The sequence below is a fragment of the Camelus dromedarius genome, chromosome 16 (assembly GCF_036321535.1).
Source record: "Camelus dromedarius isolate mCamDro1 chromosome 16, mCamDro1.pat, whole genome shotgun sequence".
Taxonomy (NCBI): domain Eukaryota; kingdom Metazoa; phylum Chordata; class Mammalia; order Artiodactyla; family Camelidae; genus Camelus; species Camelus dromedarius.
Window position 1 is genome coordinate 28,111,337 of NC_087451.1, and position 18,049 is coordinate 28,129,385.

Sequence of the window (18,049 nt, forward strand, 5' to 3'; positions counted from 1 at the left end):
TGTCACCCCCACCCCCTCCCCACTCCGGGAAGCTTTTCTGGACAGCGGAGGGCAGATTCGGAGAAGAGCTCAGGCGGCTGGGGCGGGGAGCCACACGCTTCTGGGGCACGGGCGCAGGCCCGCCAGACGCCGCTCTGCAGCGCAGGATCCCCGTGCCGCGGCACCTCCCCTCCCGGCCCGCCCGGCCCGCCGATTGGCCCAGACGCGCACCGCCCGCGTCTCCGCGCGATCCCATTGGTTCGCGCCCGTGGCCTAGACAAAGGGAGCGGCGGCGGAGGGCGGCTATTGGGCCGGGCGCCGGCTGGCAGGGGGAGGTGGGAAGGCGCTGAAGGGGTGGGGTGGGATGGGGTGGGGCGGGGCGGGGTGGAGGGGGGAGTAAGAGAGCTGGTGGGGGAGACCCGCACAGGAAGGGGCGGGGGGCGCCCGGAGTTGGGGCGGGAGGAGAGCGAGTGGAGGAAGGGTGGAAGAGACCGGAGAGGCGGGGAGCGGCAAGGGAGGGGCTGGGGGCGCCGAGGGGCGCGGGCGGGGGAGGAACAGCGGGGCTGGAGGGGGGGGCGGAGAGGCGAGGGGTTTAAGGCAGGGAGAGCGGGAGCGGGGGTGTTCGAGGGGGAGGACTCAGTGCCCGGCGGAGGCGGGGCGGCGGGGCGGGGCCCTTCCGCGGGGGCGGGGCCGGGCGCCCCTGGAGGGCGGCGGCCGCGGGGCGCAGGGATCCCGCTCGCCCCTCCGCCCAGCACCCCTCCCGCCCCCGGGCTTCTGCCCGGATCGCGGCCGCCTCCGCCTCCTCGTCTTCCCCGAGGGTTCCGCGTCCGTCTCCGCAGCTTGGCCGGGAACATGGGAAGGCCGGAGCCGGAGAGGAGGAGGACGCGCCCGGGCCCCGGTCTGGATCTGCAGGCGGAGCCGCAGCCCAGCGGCGGGACGCGCAGCTCCTCTCCGGGTCTGCCGGGCCGTGGGGATCTTCCGCGCGCCCGCGCACAAGGAGGAGGAGCAGGCCCTGGCGCTGGAAGACGAATGCGGCGCCGGGACAGGAAGCTCCTCGCGCTTCCTGGAGAGTTGGCTCGGCGGGGTGCGTCGCCGGGGAGGGAGGGACCGGCCGTGGGGCGACCGGCCGGGCGGGGAGTGGCTTCTGGGGGCCCCCTCGCCAGCGGCGGGCCCGCGAGGCCGCCCTCGGAGCTCCGCCAGGTACGTGCGTTTTCCTTTTTTCCCGCGCGCCCAGAGCGCATTCCGGATAGGGAACTAATAAAAACCCGGCTGGTATGTAAGAGCCTTTCGCTGCAAGCGTGTCTTCCTGCGGGGCTCAGGGAGGGCCGCTGAACGCGGAGCGGACGCTTCCCCAGGCTGTGTCCGCAGCCTCGGCCAGAGGACCGTCCTTTACTCCACCTCGGGGCTCGGAACGAGTACCCCTTTGGAAAAGTTTGTCCCCTTTCTCCAGGTTCCATTTAGTTCGCCGAGGAGACCATGTGCCCTTCCTCGGCCTCAGAGCTGGGGCGATGGGGCTTTGTTCTGGGCAGTCTTTCCCGCCCCTACCCCCTGGAACCACCTGGGGATTTTGCAGCGGGAACGCTCAGTTCTGAGGAAACTCGCGATGGGGAGACCTGACCTTGGTCTCACGCTGGGCGGGCAGCTCCCCTTGTCCTGTAGTTGGTTCCCCGAGCCCCGGACCTACCGGTTAGGGGAGGCCCATGGGCTTTGTTTTTTGGGGGTGGATTGGGGAGGCCAGGTAGCCGGCCTGGGGCGAGCTCCTTCCCCTCCCCCATGCCCACTTCAAACAAAAGAAGTCCTCCGAGAATGGTTTCTGAATGTGAACCTGTAGTTCCCCTCGCCCCCGTTGTTAGGGTGGGACAGTCTTTACAACAGAGGGGAAGGTTGGAGAGAGTTGAAGGAAAGGGTGCGCTTTTAAAGAGAGAATACGCGATCTTTTTCTTCTCATTTTCTTACCTGGTTAATGGGGCTTTAGGTGATGTTTGGATTTGGGTGTTTTTATTAGGAGACTTTCAGGAAAGGAAGAGACCTAGATAGGTAGGAACTTGGTAATCTGGTCTCCACCCGGTGGGGAAAAATCCCCCATGGAGTGAAATGTATTCCCTGCCGTTTGGGGAAGACTCAAAATTAGGGATTTGATGGTTAAAGAGGGGGGGGTGATTTGTGACATTTTCTCCCCACCCCCCCAGTTAGAACAAAGGGACAAAGTGAAAGGGACAGAATGGGCTAGGGGCTCCGATGGGGCTGTCTGTAAAACTGCCTCACCTCCCGCCCACAACGGAGTATTCTCACTGGAGTTTGGGCTGGGAAGAAAAGGAGTCCACTGCCGAGCTGGGGTCTGTACCAGTGCCCAGCCCTTGAGAGCTTCCCCAGCTCGTCCCGAGCCCTGTTAACCCGGCTGGGCAGTGAGGGGCCCCGAGGGCGGGAAAGGCTCTCCTCGGGGTGAAGCTCGTAGTTTCGGTTTCCACCTTCCCGGGACAAGACGAGAGGCCCCCGGTGTCCTCGCTGTGCGCGTCCCCGCTCTCCCCAGTGTGGCTGGCGCTTCCGACACCGACCCGCATCCACCAAAGCCCCGGACCTCACTTCTGTCGAAATAAAACTCAGTAAGCCATAAAAGGCTCCCGATTCCAGTGGAAAAGGCACCGAAGATTTATAGTCCCCCGAATTCCCCACACTCTAATTACCCCTGTTTTTAGTTGACTTATGGGTGGTGACCACTAAAATCATTTTCCATTTTGGAATTTTATTTTAACATGAAAAATGCAAACCTCGCTCTTTCTACCCGTTTGGGCGCGCCTTTTTCCGTGCGAGGAGAAAAGCCCAGCCTCCCTCTGCCTCCCTGCTGCCCTAAATTGCAGTTTAGGGGAAAGTGTTTTTTCTTCCTTCTGTGGCCCAAGGGCGTTAACAAGGATTCTTCTCTCCTGTGACACCCGAGGTGCGATGCCAACGGCTCGGGGCCCGGAACTCCTTTTGGGTGTCTCAGCCCCCATCCTGGCCCAGCCGAGCTGGAGAGCGAGTCCCACCGTGGTCCTAGCCCCAGCCTGGTCACCCTTCATCCTTCGCCTTCCTGGGGGCCCACGCAGGGCTTGAGCCAGGGGTGTTGAGGGACCCCCACTGTCCTGGGGGTAGACCCTGGACCAACCCCTTGCCACTGGTTGGCGGCCCCATCCCCATCCTCTTCCCTTTGTTCACTTCTCCAGACACTGAGTTGAAAGTGGCAGGAAAAAGATAATTAGATGGAAATCAAAGGTTAGATGGGGTGCGCTGCGAGGCCTGGCTGACACTCCACCGGCGCCTCGTAAATCTTGGCGGGCCTGACAATTGCTGTGTCCTGCCCTTACCTGGGAATTTGGAGACTCACCGATCGCCTCCTTGCCGCCCCCTAGCACTCCTCTTCGGGAACGAGGCTCAGAATGCTCTGGGCCTCGACTTCTGGCCAGTGCCGAGGCTCCCGGCCCAACCCTGGGGTCAGTTAGTTCTCAGAAATGGATGGACATGTCCTAGGGTAAAGGGGTGGTCTGGACAGCGAGTGACGGGGGCCCAAGACCCCTGTCCGAGGAAGGGCAGCAAATACCCCTACCCTGTTTGCAATGGGGTTTGCTAAATTAATACTCGTGCTTTCCCCATTCCAGGCTGCCTTACGAGGGTGTGGTGGGGAGGATGGAGAGGGCGTATGTGGGAAGAGGGGGTTAACCCCTCGCTGGCGACTCCTTTGTCTGGCCTGGCCACTGCTGAGACAAGTGGTGTCCTGGCCTTCGGGCCAGGCACCAGAGCCGAGAGCCAGCCTGACTTGCGAGGACTCCTTCTCCGGGTCAGGTGCGCAGGCTGCCGGTGAGGACCTCCAGTGCAGATTCCGTAGGAGCCCCGAGGTCTCTGCACCCTTCTTGAGGCCCGTTCGATCCACCCAGGAGCTTCGCCCCAGACCAGCTGGAGCGGGAGAGAAGGTGAAGGAAGGCTTGGCCCGTTTAGATTGTTTCATAAACTCGAATTAATTGGGAAAATAGTAAACTCGCTTCCCAACGCAGGGAGAGGTGGGGGGGTCTTTTTTAATTATACCCCCTTGTGGTGGCGGTTGTTTCTGACCTTTTCTTACTGTTAAAAGAAATGTTGCCACATTTAATTTCTGTTGCCACGAGATACGAGAGGGTAGCCCAACATTTTGAAGTAATTTGATAAGGCTTCAAGTAGCAAATCGGAAAGGGAGGCTGGCGGCCCAGGTATAGTTTCTTTATAACCTGAATTTACAATGAAAGCATTCTCCTTTATGGATATAATAGATTAGATTTCACAACTTAATTCACGGGAATGGCTCCGTTTAAGGGAGCTCCAGCTGATTTTATTACGCCAAGCCAAATTGGATGTTTGTGGTCTTAACGAAAAGCGATTGTGACATTAAATATATAATTTTTAAAGTAAAAAAACACAAAGGGTTCGGCCCTGTCCCCTCCTCTCTCTGCCCTTGCGCTTCGTCCAGGCTCCTCAGTTTGGGAAATACCGAGAATTATTTGTTGACCAATGCGGGAGAGACTGGAACTCACTCCGGGAGGGGGTGGTCAGGAAAGAGCCCCTCTGGCGGGCGGGGGGTGGGGGGGCTCCGCGGAGCAGCGGGCCCAACCTTCCCGGCTCCGGCCGCCCGGCAGCCCCCCTCCGCCCCCGCAGGCCTCGCCAGCCGTGTGCACGCGGAGCCGTTTCCCAGCGAAGGCCTGGAGCCCCCAGTCCTCGGGGTCCTTGGAAAAGTTGAAATGCCCAGCCTGGCTCTGGGGGCTCGGGGCCTTCGGGGCACCCATGGGAGCTGAAGCAAGCCTCTGCCCGCCTCGGCGCCGGACAGCTTCCCCAGGCGGCGCGGGTGGGATGGAGAAGGCGCCCCTCGGAAAGCCCGGCGCGGGCTGCCCTGGCAGGGCCTCGGCAGGACAGCGAGAACGGAGCAGGCTCATCGCGCCACTTCGTGCAAAGCAGCTGCGCTCCCGCTGGGGCTGCCCCGCGCCCGCCTGGACGGCGAGGGCGCGCCCAGGGCGGCCGCAGGAGCTGACGCCGGGACCCGCCGCAGCCCGTGGGGAGCGGGCCTCAGGGGCAGAACTGTCCGGGGCCAGCCGACCCCAGAGGCCGTCCTCTCCGCGCCCGGCTGTCGACAGCCCCTCCCGGCCAGCGGAGGACCGAGGGGGGATGGGGGTCTGAGTAGCCCTGCTCGGGCCCGGCCCGCCAGCGCCCGCGGCCCATTCTGCTGTCACTTCTGATTAAGGTCGGGCTCTATTCTCCCGACCGCGACGTCCTCCTCCTCCTCTCCCCCTCCCCCATTTAGTGAGTGGTTTGTTGAAGCCAGATTTAGCCGTCCCCGGTGGAGGGGGGAAGGGCGCGGAAGGCAGCTCCGAGTGCGGGCCGCACTTCCCCGGGCCGATCTCCGGCCCGAGCGCCGGGGTCCTCCCGCCAGGCGCTCCACGTGGCGCCTGGGCGGTCGTGAACCCCGCGCCTCACGCCGGGAGGGCGACATGCGTTCCGGTGCGTGGCTGGCGGGCTGCGGGTGCGCGCCTTAAATTAAATCTTCGCAGCGCCTGACCTTGTTTTTCTCTCGGCCCGAGAGCGGCAGCAGCTGTTTTTTCCAGAATTCCTGCTGCTGGGGGAGGGGCGTTATTATTATTATTTTTGGTTGTCACAGCCTCCTGGAAAAATTCCCTGGTCTCGGAAAGCATAACAATAGCCCAGCGGATTTCTGGAGGAAGCGCCCCCTCCCCTGCTTTCTCCAGGGACGCCTCTGCCCTCAGGCTGCCGCGAGGACCTCTATATGGAGCGCGGACCACCTCCCCTGCTCTGGCCCCCGCCCCCCCCCCCACCTCGGCCTTCAAAACCTCTGTCTGGCTCCCAAATCTGCCTCCGGTTGGGGCCCTGCCCCAGCCCCCATCGCCCCTGGAAAATGTCGCAGCTCTCTGAACTGGGGAGTAGTGGTCTCCTCCAGCATCGGTGGGGGTGGGGGCAAGAGGGAGCGTTTTACCGCACCGCCACTGCATCCCCACCCCAGCTGCATCCCCGCTCCCAGCCCCACCGGGCGACCCCTCACTGGGGTGTCTCTTCTCCTGGAATCCTACCCCTGTTTGCTTTTGGGGTCAGCTCTAGACCAGAGACAGTTAAAGATTAATGGGCCTGGGCCCTGGGGGATGGGATGAGTGGTCTGGAGAGGGAGTCTGGCCCCTCTCCGTGGGCAGTCAGGCCCCTGCTGGCCTCTGCACTCTGTTGGGCATGTAGTCCTGTTCCCTAATGCTGCTCCCCCACCCATAGGGCTGATCAGTGGCCTCAAAGCGGCCAGCAGTTGCGGGTCCACCTGTCTGGCCAGGGAGGTGTGGGTGGGGGACACCGATGGCTCACTACACACATGATCCTCCAGCTTCAACCCCTTGGGCTCCTGCTGCATGCCGTGGAAAGAGGAGGGGACCCTGGCCATCCTGGCCCCTCCCCCAGTGGGGCAGGAAGCCCAGGAAAGTGGCCGTGGCCGTGCCCAGGAGTGGCTGGGGGAAAGCCAGGCGGGACAGCTGGTCGGGGCCTCCCTGCGTCGGCCTCACCCAGTTGGTCCTGTTCTGCTCCTCTGTCACTGGGGGGTGGGGGTGAGTGTAGTGGGGCAGCCAGGGGCCCTCACACTGCCCAGCCTGGGCTGGCGTCTCCCCATTCTCCCTCCATGGTCAGGAAGGCGGGGGGGGGGGGGAGGCAGGCGGAGAGGCCTCTCCATGTCCATTAGTCCCCAGGAACCCCTGACCCCTCACCCAGGAGGCAGGGGCTCCACCACGCAGCCTCCAGAACCTCCCCGAAGCCCCTCATCCTGCCCATAAATTTATTTACCCTTGTGTCCCGCCAGGTGCGTGGATGTGACGCCCAGGTCCCCAGCCTGCACGGACACAGGAATTGAACTTTAGTCCCCAGGCAATTAAGGTGGCAGGGACTACACTTCATTAATGGCTCTTATGCAATAAAAACTATAAAATGGCCCCTATTTTGCGATTTAAAAATGCAATTTATTTTAATTTATGTTTCTAAGTACTTCTGGGGTTTGAGAGGGGGCGGAGAGGGTGTCATTGCGGGGGTTAGGGCTGCAGCCCCTCCACTGGGAGGGACAGGGAGTGGCGGAGATGAAACTGGACCTGGGGCAGCAGGAAACGCAGAGGAAACTGGAGTTGCGGCCAAGGCCTTAGGCTGGCAGGAGGTGACATTCTGGGCTGCCTTTTAAAAAGCGGTGAAAAGTCACTCCGAGGCCTTGCCCTTCTGTCCCTGGCTGCTGCACAGTGGGCTGGGGAAGCCTGCTGGGCAGGACTGTCTCCTGAGACCCTGGGACCTTGGGCATAGTGGCTTCCCCCACCCCACTCCATCCCGCGGGCAAATGGGCAGGGAGTCCAGAAACAGCCTGCCTGTTGCCTCTGGGGTCTCCCTCGCGTCGGGAGCCCTGCCACACCGCTGTCCCCCTTCTCCTGGCCATGTAGCCGTGTGTGTGTGTGTGTGTGTGTGTGTGTGTGTGTGTGTGTGTCTGTGTGTGTGTCTGTGTGTGTGGTGTGTCTGTGTGTGTGGTGTGTCTGTGTATCAGATGTCTGTTTCTGCAGCCTCGCGAGGGCCCACCTGTCCGGTCCCAGCACTGTGTGCTTAAGCAGGGCACCGCGTGCACTGCCGAGGCCTGAGGGCCCAGACAGTCTCTGCGGGTGTGTCTCCCTGGTTTCCTTCTGCACCCCTCTCCCCCTCCTCAACCCACAGACAGCCCTCGAGCCACTTGGAGAAGCCAGGATCATGACGGCAACATTCCAGGCCCAGCCACAGCCCAGAGCGGACTCTTGAGAGGGGGGGAGGCCTGCGGGAGACTGGAATCCAGCCTTGAAGGTGGAGGGGCCTGGCTTCATACAAAAGAGGGAAAGACAGTGCAGGAAGGACCAGGGCTGGGGACTGTGGGGCGGAGTATCGGGAAAAGCTGAAACACACTCTGGCCCTGCTGGTCCTGGGATCCTCGGCCACCAGCTCCTGCCATTCTGACCTAGAATCTAGACCGTCAGCTTCGTCGGCCACTTGTGGACACTGTCAGGGCCGGGGCTCCCAGCCCAGCCCGTCCCCTCCCTGCACAGCGCACTCACACATACACACAGAGTTTAGCATCACACAGCCAAAGCCAGCGGGAAGACGGGGGCTGAGGCAGCCTTGTCCCCTCCTGCCACTTGCTGCCATGGGTGGGTGGGGGCTGGGGAACCGCCTCCTAATCCCCCCCGGCCCTCCAGACGCCCAAGGATCATGGAGTCTCCACCTGATGCCCCCCACACCCCCCGCTAGGACTGCCCCAGACCTCTGCCTCCCTCCCCGTTTTATTCTGGGCCCCTGGCCGGCCGAGTTAATGGCAAACTTTACCAGAAGTAAACTTGACGGATGGGAATTAATAATTTTCCTGGCTGGGAGGAGGGGGCCTGGGTGAAGGAGGGCCCCTGAAGACCATTAGCATGAATGCTGCCTGCCGAGCAGTTTAGGACTTCGGCAGCCCCAGTGCTGGGAGCAGCGACGGTAGGGGTGAGGGTGCTTCAGCCATCCCTGCACCCCCATCAGGGTCTCTTGCTGTGTGGCCTGGGCGCAGGAGTCTCTGGGGTGCTTCCAGCTGGGGTCTCTTACACAGTAGAGGTGAGGGAAGGGGGAGCCCTGAGTGCAGACTTGGAGACCTGTTGGGAGAGGGGGTCCTTGGGAGCCTGAAAGGAGAGGCAGGAGAGGACGGCCGTGGGGGTGGGGGATCGGGGCCACCTCCCCACCTTTGGAGCTGTTCTTGAGACAGGTGGCCAGGATCTCGCTGGTCCCCCGAGGGGAGAAGTTGCCTCGTGCTTGGGGACCCTGCTCCTCGGACTCCTGTCCTGTAAAGCGGCACAGCCCCCATTCCCATAATTCTGGCGCTCTGAGCCTTGTCCTTTGGGGCTCGGTGGGGGATCAGCACTCAGGCAAAGCATGCCCCTGCTCAGGCCTCTGCATCCGCGGGAGCAGTGAGGGCACGGCGCCCGATGGCTGGGTCCCCAACAGCACGTCACTGCACTGCAGGGCTTCTCGGGGCCCCAGGTGAGAGCCCATGCTGGACAGTGGCTGGGAGTGGGCCCGGCCGGTAAGTACCCCAGATGGTTCTGACTCAGGCGGTCCAACTGCTGTGCAGGAGACGCGGGTCAATGATAGGAGGCAGGTGGGGTGGGCGCTCTTCAGGCAGGACATGTTTGTGAACGAGTGCTGGATGACAGATGAATGATGATGTTTTGCTAGGCACAAAGGTGACTTCCTTGGCCCTTTTAGGGTCCACGCAGCCTGCTGGTGGCAGAGCTGACCTCGCCCTACCTGGAAATTTTCTTTAGTGAATCGGGGATCCGAACAAACCCAAATCCAGGAGCAGACAGGTTGGGGGAGGGGTGAGAGGGCTTTCTGGCCTCCTCCCTGCAAGGACCAAGCTCACAAGGAACACAAGAAAGAACCCCTCCTTTTTTTTTTTTTTGGTGTGGGGGGTAATTAGATTTATTTATTTATTTTTAAATGTATGTATATATTACATATGTATATTTTTTATTGATGAAGGTGCTGGAGATTGAGCCTAGGACCTCATGCACGGTTATCACTCACCCTACCACTGAGCTATACTCCCCCCCCCCAAAAGAGCCCCTCCTTGATGAAGGCAGGGACACGTCGGGAGACCTGGGATGCTGTCCACCCCCCAGCTACCCCACCCCCCACCCCAGCCTCTCCATGCTAGCGAAATGCGACCACAAGGAAGGTGGAGCAGCTGGGACGCGATTAAGCGGGGAAGGGTGGTGAAGGTTAGGGGGCAGTGAGAGGAGGAGGAGGGGGCAGGTCCCACTCACCCTGGTGGAATTGGCTCTTGGCAGACTGCCACAGTTGGACGGGGCCTTTCCGCCCACCTGGCAGGTGTTGACCCCTCCTTGGGCTCGGTGAGCTTGTGTGGACCCGAGCGGGCAGCCCTGGGCACCCTATGAGGACTGCCGAACTGCTTAGTCCCAAGGCCACAGGGACATGGTGGGAAGGAGAGGAGAAGGAAGAGAAAGAAGCCAGCCTCAGCACGTTAAAGATAAGTGGCACAGAGAGGTTCACTAACTTGCCCAAGGCCACACAGCAGGATTTGAACCAGGGCTGTCTGGCTGGGCAGCCTGCCTTTGTCCAAAACACGACATATTGCAGATTAATTAAAGTCGTCATCCCAGCAGGTCCCCTGACAGTCCCTCCCCCGGCCTAAGACCGAGCTCATGGCCCTGAGCCAGACAGCTGACCCAGCTTCCCGGGCTGGGCAGGCTGGGCCAGGCAGCTTTGGAGGGCGGAGGGCGAGGGGCTCACGCCTCACCACACAGCCTTGGGGCCTGGAGCCAGCCAGGGCCATGGGGTGCAGCGGGACTCCACTTTGAGAATGTCTCTAGGAAAGGGGGTGGCTCCCCTTCAGGAGCTCCTGTTCCCTTTGCACTGACTGCTTCGGTCCGGCGGAGCCTCCCTGGGGGCCCGCGTTGGGTCAGCACTGGACTCACTGGTCCGATGCTTCCTTTACACCCTTAACCGGCGAATGTGGCCCTTTGGAGCCCAGACATGCTCCAGCTGTGGGGTTCCGGCCCTGGCTAAGGTCACATCTGACCTGTTGTCTGCTTTCTAAGTTTTGCATTGACCCTCTGGCCGGGAGCAGTTTGGCTCTGATCTGGGTCCTCGCCCCTACCTCCGCCCCCACCCCCCGCCACAGCTAGAGACCTCTGCGCACCGGGGCTGCGTCCTGTTCTGGCCACTGCGGGTGATGGTGTCCTGGCCTTGAGTGGTCCCCGGATCCTAAGGACACTCCAGGACCATGGGGGTGTGGGGCATTTGCGCAGCAGGAGGGGGGACTGGCCCCCTCCAGATCTGCGGTGGCCGCCCTCCCCCCCCACAACCTCTGGTGTCACCCAGTGCTGCTCCTGCTGTCTCTTCTCCAGCTTGAGGTCCCCTCTCCGCCTGCTCCCTTATGTGTCGCTAGGTCCCTCCCCTCCCCCCAGCCTCTGCTTCCCTCACCCAGCCTTTCTCTCCACTAGTCCTTGTCCATCCTTGGTCCATACTAAGCCAGAGACCTTCGACAACCCACAGACCCCTCCCCAGCTCCTGACCTAGCAGTCCTCTCCACCCCTTGGCCTTACCTGCCCCATCCCGGCCCCAGGATGGCCGTTGCTACGCTGCAGCACTCTCAGAAGGGCAGTGCTGGCCTGGTGGGGAGGCCTGAGGCCCAGGGCGGACAACGGGAGACGGGAGACAGGAGACGCGGGCTTCTCCCCTTCCCATCGGGGCGGGTCCTCAGAGGGGCGTGAGCAGCCCCAGGCGAGGCCCTCGGCTCTCGGAATCTGCTGTTTGGTGATGTTTTCATCAAAATGGAATGTGTTCTATGCCTGTTTATCGATTTGAGTCAATCAATGGGCGTGGCTTGCTGGCGCTGGACCCACTAGGCGCTGGGGTCCCTTCCGTGCCCTGCTCTGACCTGGGGGCTGGTGCTGTGGCCTGCACACGCAACGTGGCCACCTCGCCCTCTGGCTTCTGGGCACAGGCTGGAGAGCGGAGGGCGGCGGGGCAGGGAGAGGGCAGTGCCCCCTCCACCCGGGCTCTGGGCTGCAGCGCTCCCGTGTCCTGCTGGTTCCAACAGCACCTCCCTCCTGCCCTTCGTCCAAGGAAGGTGATGGCTCCTGGCCCTGCCCACCCCTCTGCACTCAGTCCTTCAGCAAATGCGACCCCTCGCCTCCCTTTGGTAGGCCTGTGGGGCCCTGACGAATCCAAACCGCACAGCAGCCTGACGGTCAGAGACCCAGAGACAGCGCTACAGAGACAGCGACGTGGAGGCCCCCAGAGGCCCTCCGACCCCCCACACTGAGCTGACGGGGCTCCCTCCTCTTCCGGCCACATCACCCTCGGGTTCTGCCCTTGTAGGAGGAGATCTTAGGAAACGGGTGACACTGTTCCCTTCCCACCTCCCTTCTGGGCACCAGGGGCAGCGGAAAGACGAATGCGGGAGGGTCCAGCCAGACTGCGGGCCGACCCTGCGCCCCAGGGCCTCAGCCCCTGCCCTTTGCCCCTCTCTTGACTCTTCCCAGGAAAACGATGCGCGGATTCCAGTCTGCACTTTTCCTGGCACTGCTGTGTCCCCAGCCCTCCACGACGCTGCCTAGCCTGAGCCCCACACACCTTGGTCTGAGGGTTGGGCACCCTGGAGGGCCCTTGACGAGCTCCTTGGGCAACCCACCCCTTACTGCCAGCTGTCCGGGGTCCTCTCTGCTCCCTGCTGGCCCCCAAGCCAGCTCAGAGGTGGAACAAAAGGCAGGTATCCCCTCAAGGAGCCCCAAGTCCACAAAAGGGGCAGACCCGTGAGCGGAAGGCCACCACTGCAAGCGGGAGCCCTTCCATCCAGGCTTGGGGCTGGTGGGCAGCACTCACTGGAGGCCCCACGACAGCAGACGGGGGCCAGGCGTGCCAGTGGCGTCCCTCTGGGCCTCAGCTTCCTCCAGGTGGTTCAAAGTGTCACCTGTGTGATGCTTTACCCGAGTCAAGCCACAGGGAAGAAGAAAGCAAGTCCACGTCGACAGCCACTCTGGATGCTTCGAAATGGTCAATGTTAGACAAAAAGTGGGGTCTCTGTTCGAGAGGAAAGGAGGTTAAAGAGCTGTGACGACTAATCACAGCTCAAGACCCCGGGGAGGCCCCGGACCCCACTAGGCTTGGGGCTGGCTCTAAAGCATTTCAGAGAGAGCTGGGGCCTTGTGCACGGGGGCCGCGTGGGACCTGAGAGGTCGTGCCGGCTGTGTTTCCCGGGCGTGGGGATGGCGAAAGGCCCTTCCTGGACTAGAGACACTGAAGCGTTTAGGGGTGAGGTGTCACGGCGTCTGCAACTCACCCCAGTGGTTCAGCAATTGTGTATAAAGGGGGAGAAAGCAAACGCGAGTGTGTTGTTTTAAAAAGAGCTGTTGGCTACAGAGGCAACATACACAAATAAATTTTATTTATATGTACTTTCAAAAAAGATGTCTTCTGAGGCCTGGAGGGGCCAGTGCCCCGGTGCGTCCCCATGACCCCATCCCACTGTCCCTCTGGCCCTCGGGGACCGGCCAGAGAGGACACGCGGGAGCCGCGCACGGCCCAGGGCTGGCTTGTGGTCCTGTTGCCGAGACGGCCACCGTGCTGGCGTTTGCAGTGTTCTCGGCGGGGCAGGGTCCTGTTGCTCGGATGCACCTGGAAGAGCGCGTGCATCTCCCTGGGCACGTGTCCCAGCACCTGAGACACAGGAGGCTCCTCACGAAGTCCCATCCCTAACACTTAACGCCCTGTGTCCCCATGGCCGTGGGGAGTTACTAACCCGTTTTGTCTTGTTTTGTTTTGTTTTACCCTTTTTTTCAAACAGTAAAAAATGTTTAACTACCAGGGAATGAACCCAAGACCTTGTGCATGCTAAGCACAGGCTCTACCACTGAGCTACACCCTCCTCCCATTAGCCCATTTTTAAATGAGAAAACTTAGGCTAAAAAAGAGTAACGCTCAGGGGAAGGGGAACAGCGGCTCACGTCGATTCAGCCTGCACTGTGCACAGGGCCCTGGGAGGCGGCTGCCCCGTCCGACCCTCACAGTAATGCTGAGAGAAAGGTACGGAATAATGACCCCATTTCCCAGATGAGGAAGTTGAGGTTTGAGGAATTTAAACACAGAGCCCAAGGCCCCAGCCAGGGCAGGGGGAACTGGGCCCCGCCCTGCAGGCAGCAGCCCTAAAGGGAGTGACGTGGACAAAGTCCAGCTCCGGGCCTCCAGCTGCACAGACACAGACTCAGGGACATTCCCATAGGTCGGTGCCCACAGACTCGGCACCACACGGGGCACCTTATCTCCAGGAGGAGCTGGAGGGGGCCCTGCCCAGGGAGGGCGTGCTGTAGGCCCTGCGCTGGCCTGAGTGTGTTCCTGCCACCTGCACACACGTCTCATGCTGGCAAAGTGCAAACTGCAGGAGAGGAAGCCAGTTCCAGGGGTACGTGGCTTGCCAGGCATGCATACACACTGCTCTCCGCGGCTCTGGGCAGGCCCCTCTGACACAGGTGGCAAGTGCCCCTGAGGACCAGGGTCTCGTCCCCGTGGGAAGGGTGCAGTCGGCTGGCTGTGGCCCTGGGCAGCCCGGCCCTTCTGTGTTTTCCTAGGGCCGACGGTGCAGCCAGGTCGCTTCACCGCTTCTGCCTGTTAGAGCCTGGGGGCCTCCCTTCTTCCTCTTTGAGACCCTAGTCAACCTGCAGAGGCCCCCTGGGTCTCCCCCAGGCTGCGTGGAGGCCACAGGCCCTCCTTTAATTTGCTTTCATGTGTATGGATGAGACCTAGGGAGGGCCAGGGCAGGGGACGAGAGGGGACGGGATGGGGCTCGGAGTCCAGCCTCTGGGCCTGGCTCCTTCACTCTCTGCAGCCCTTGCTCAGCCTGAGATCGAGTTGTTCCAGGCAGGGCTGTGGGGACAGCTCAGAACACCTTCCCTGTACCCTTCCCCGGGCAGGGGAGGGGGTCCCTGGCCCCCAGAGCTCACATTGCAGCCCCTGACCGGCTGCTCCAGGCCCCGATTCTGCCAGGCACACTGTGGCTGTGGCTGGCCACACTGCCCCCCCTCCCAGCCTAACCCCTGGTGGGGACCGCGTCCCCTCCTCCCTCGACGTCCTTTCCCGGGCACCCCTCACCCGCAGTGCCAGGCTCCGCTTGATGCCCTCAGGCCACAGGAACCCCAGCACCTGTGTATCTGGATCAGTGGTCAGCGGGCTCAAGATGAGAACCCACATTCTCTGAAGGTGCTGGGTGGGCCTGGAACCTAGGGAACTTGCTATGAATTTGGGTCCCCACCCGCACCTGCCAGGTGGGCCTCGCAGGCTTCTGGCAGCAACAGGCTGGGGATGTGGGAGACTCTAAGTCCACCCCCCCCATCCAGGTCTCACCTCTGTCCTGATGAGGTCACCCTCAGCCCGAAGGATTGGATCGGGGGCCCCCAGCCGGAGAGGGAGGCAGGCCGGGGGCTTGGCACTAGCAGGTGCTGGCCGCCCTTCCCCAACCCCCCACCAGGGGCCCCCCATCCTATTTCTTAGTCATGCCTCCCCTGTCTTCACTGCCCTGCCTGGGAGCCTTTGCTCTTTGCTCTGCCAGGACTTTGTTCCTTGCTCTCTAATAGCATCTCCTTCGTGAAGCCTCAGCCCCTCCAGAGAGGCGGGGTGTCCTTGTGCCGCTGGGCCTCCCCGCGTCTCCCCAGGGCCCGTGTGGTGCCCGTGACCAGTGGAGGGAGGAAACAGTGAAGAAGGGTCTCAGTGGTGCCAGGCCTGGCGCTGCACTGGGCTCTCGAGGCCGCTCCCGTAGGCCCTAGCCGCTCCACCAGGGAGGAGGTGACTGCCCACACTGATCCGGCCCCGGGGGCTGGAACACCTGCCCCTGGGCTCCAGGTGAGAGCGACCATGGGGAAGGGAGGGGGTCAGGAGGCCAGCCTCTGGGTCTCAGGAGCCTTAGAGGTCACCTGCAAACTCTCGCTGAGCAGGTGACCCATCCAGGGACAGACACGGAGAGCCGAAGCAACTTGCTTGAGGCCTCACAGCTCAGCGGAGGCTGAATCGGGTGGGAACCCCAGTCCCTCAGGCCTGCCACCCAAGCAGGAGCTTCCCGCCTGGGGCAGAGGCCCTGAGCTGTGCGCCGGGAGGGCTGCCTGGATCCTGGGTTCCAGGCCTGGGGAGAGGCAGCCGCTGTACCAGTGCGGACAGACATTGCCAAGCCGGGCTCAGACACCCTGGCCTGGGGCCTGTGTGGGCGTGGGACGGAGCCACACCTGTCCCGCTGCAGGCCCTGGGGTGGGGTTTCCCATCTGTGCTGGAGCCCGGTCAGATTTCTCACTTCACCCCGAGGCAGGGTGCAGGGCAAATGGGCTCTGGCCAGCCGTGAGTCACCACCCAGCCTGCTGGCCTGCCTGCCAGGGCTCCCGACAGACCTGATGGGAAAAACCTGCAGGAAGAGGCCAGGCTGGGAGCATCCTTGCTGGGCCTAGGGGGAAGGGGTGGGGCAGGGGAGCTCACACCCAGCCCAGCACCTCCCTCCCTCCTCCAGCCGGTCGGGGGGCCCGGGCTGCCCAGGCTCCTGAGTCATGGGATAGGGGATGCTTCCCAAACCTGAGTCAGTCCAGGCCTGACCGTCCCCAGACTCCGCACCACGACTGACTCAACCAAATTCTGAAATTTCACGGCTCCTTTTTCACCTGATCTCATCCCAAGCATTAAGGTCTGTGAAATTGCAAGCTTGATCTATTGGTTTTGTTTCTTCCAACAGACGCTGAGAGAAATCATGTGTTTTAAAAAGTTTGTGGGGACCATCTGTGGATGAAGTCAGGCGCAACCGGCCTGGGGGGTGGCCGACACCTCCCTCGGAAACGTAGAGCCCAAAGGGGGTCTGGCTGCAGCCGTGCTGCCCTGGAAAGGGGCTCTCCCCGGGACAGCCCCAGAGCAGGGAGGCCCGGCCTTGAGTCCAGTCCAGAGCCCCTGCCCCCCCTTCAGCAGGCCTGGACTCCCAGAAGCAGCCTCTCCAGGCAGCCCGGGGTCCCCGCAACCCTGGGAACGGTGTGCAAGGCTCAGGACACCCCAAGCAGGATCCCAGTCGTCCCCACGCCTGCCTACACCTCCCCTGGCCTCACCCCTCAACTGCAAGCCCCCGCATTGCAGGCGCCTCTTCACGTGCAGGGTGAGGCCTCGGCCCCTGAGAACACCACAGCTGGGAGAGCCCCACGAGGCAGGGTGACCAGCCCTGTACTGGCCCCACCCCTGGCCTTCCCCGGGCGACCTCCAACTGTCCATCACTGGACCGAGAAAGGGTCACTACAGCACTTCAGGAAAGGCAAGGGTGAGGCCGAAATGCAGAGGGTGCCCCCTACTGGAGAGAACCCCACAAAGCACAGCCCCCCCCCCAAGCCCTTGATGACTATGCAGGCCGGGAGGGCTGGAGGAGGGCCCGTCTCTGCTCTCCACCTCTGTCCCCACCTTGTCCCTCCTCCAGGCAGCTCCCAGATCCTCTTCCTAAGGGGCTGTAAGCTCAACTCCTGGAGGCCTTGAGAGCGGTTAGGAGGGAGGGAATAAACTGATGGAGCCCTGAGACAGGGGGCCAGGTACAGGTGGGCTAGGGCCGGCCCACCTTGGCCTGTGTGCCCCAGAGAGAGGCTGCGGGCAGTGAGCGCTGACATTCTGGGGGGCTCAGGACATGCTGGCACAGGCCTCCAAGCCACACCTCGCCGAGCATTTTGGTGCCTATTCGGCACGTGCTGTAATGAGGCTTTGTGGCCATTTTTCAAGCTTTCTCCTCTAGCAGAGCACGATGTAGTCCTGTAGGAAGAGCACAAGCCTTGTTAGAATCAGCTCCACCGTTTCGAAGCTGTGCTGCTTCCAGGAGGCTGCTTAACATCTCTGAGCCTCATTTTCTCATCCATAAAGTAGGATGATGACATCCGCATCCCGGGAATGCTGTGAAAATTAACATGGGAAACCGCCTAGTGGCATACAACCTAATACAGACTGTGCTCTCAAGGGTGGTTGTGGGTGTCACTGTGTAGTGGGTTGAATGGTAACCCCCTCAAGAAAATACATACCTCCACCTGGAACCTATGACTGTCACTTCATTTGGAAAAACAGTCTTTGCCAGCCCCCCAGCCCCCACAAACACTCCACTGAGGGCGGATCTGTGGGGCTCTCTGTTGTGCCGTCTTTCCTGGCCACGGACACACCATTCACCCTCAGGGCTGAGCTCAAGGGCCACGGTGGGGACCTTCCTGGCACCAGGGTGGGGTCAGAGCCGCCTGCCACTCCCGCACTTGGTCGTTGCTTTGTCCCCTGCCCTGGAGCTCAGGACCCAGCCCCTTCCCCCAGGGCCTGTGTCAGGTCCAACTGGCCAGCAGCATGCAGACCTCAGGAAGAACTGGGGATGGAAGCCCCAGAAGCCAGCGATGGGCCCTGGCACATCCGGGGTCCTCTGTGAGCTTCAGTCCCCTCGTCAGCTAAACGGGATAGGCTTAGCTCACTGAGTGTTGGTGGAGTCGCTCAAGTCATATTTACC

The 18,049-nt window shown here is 62.0% G+C and overlaps 1 long non-coding RNA gene across 1 annotated transcript; it reads left to right on the forward strand.

Moving 5' to 3' along the window:
* The first annotated feature begins 15,149 nt into the window (after window positions 1-15,149).
* On the forward strand, window positions 15,150-17,597 carry LOC116157845 (uncharacterized). Its single transcript, XR_004142111.2, has 2 exons — window positions 15,150-15,408; window positions 16,280-17,597. It is a non-coding gene; the product is annotated as an uncharacterized LOC116157845 (long non-coding RNA).
* Window positions 17,598-18,049: the final 452 nt, after the last annotated feature.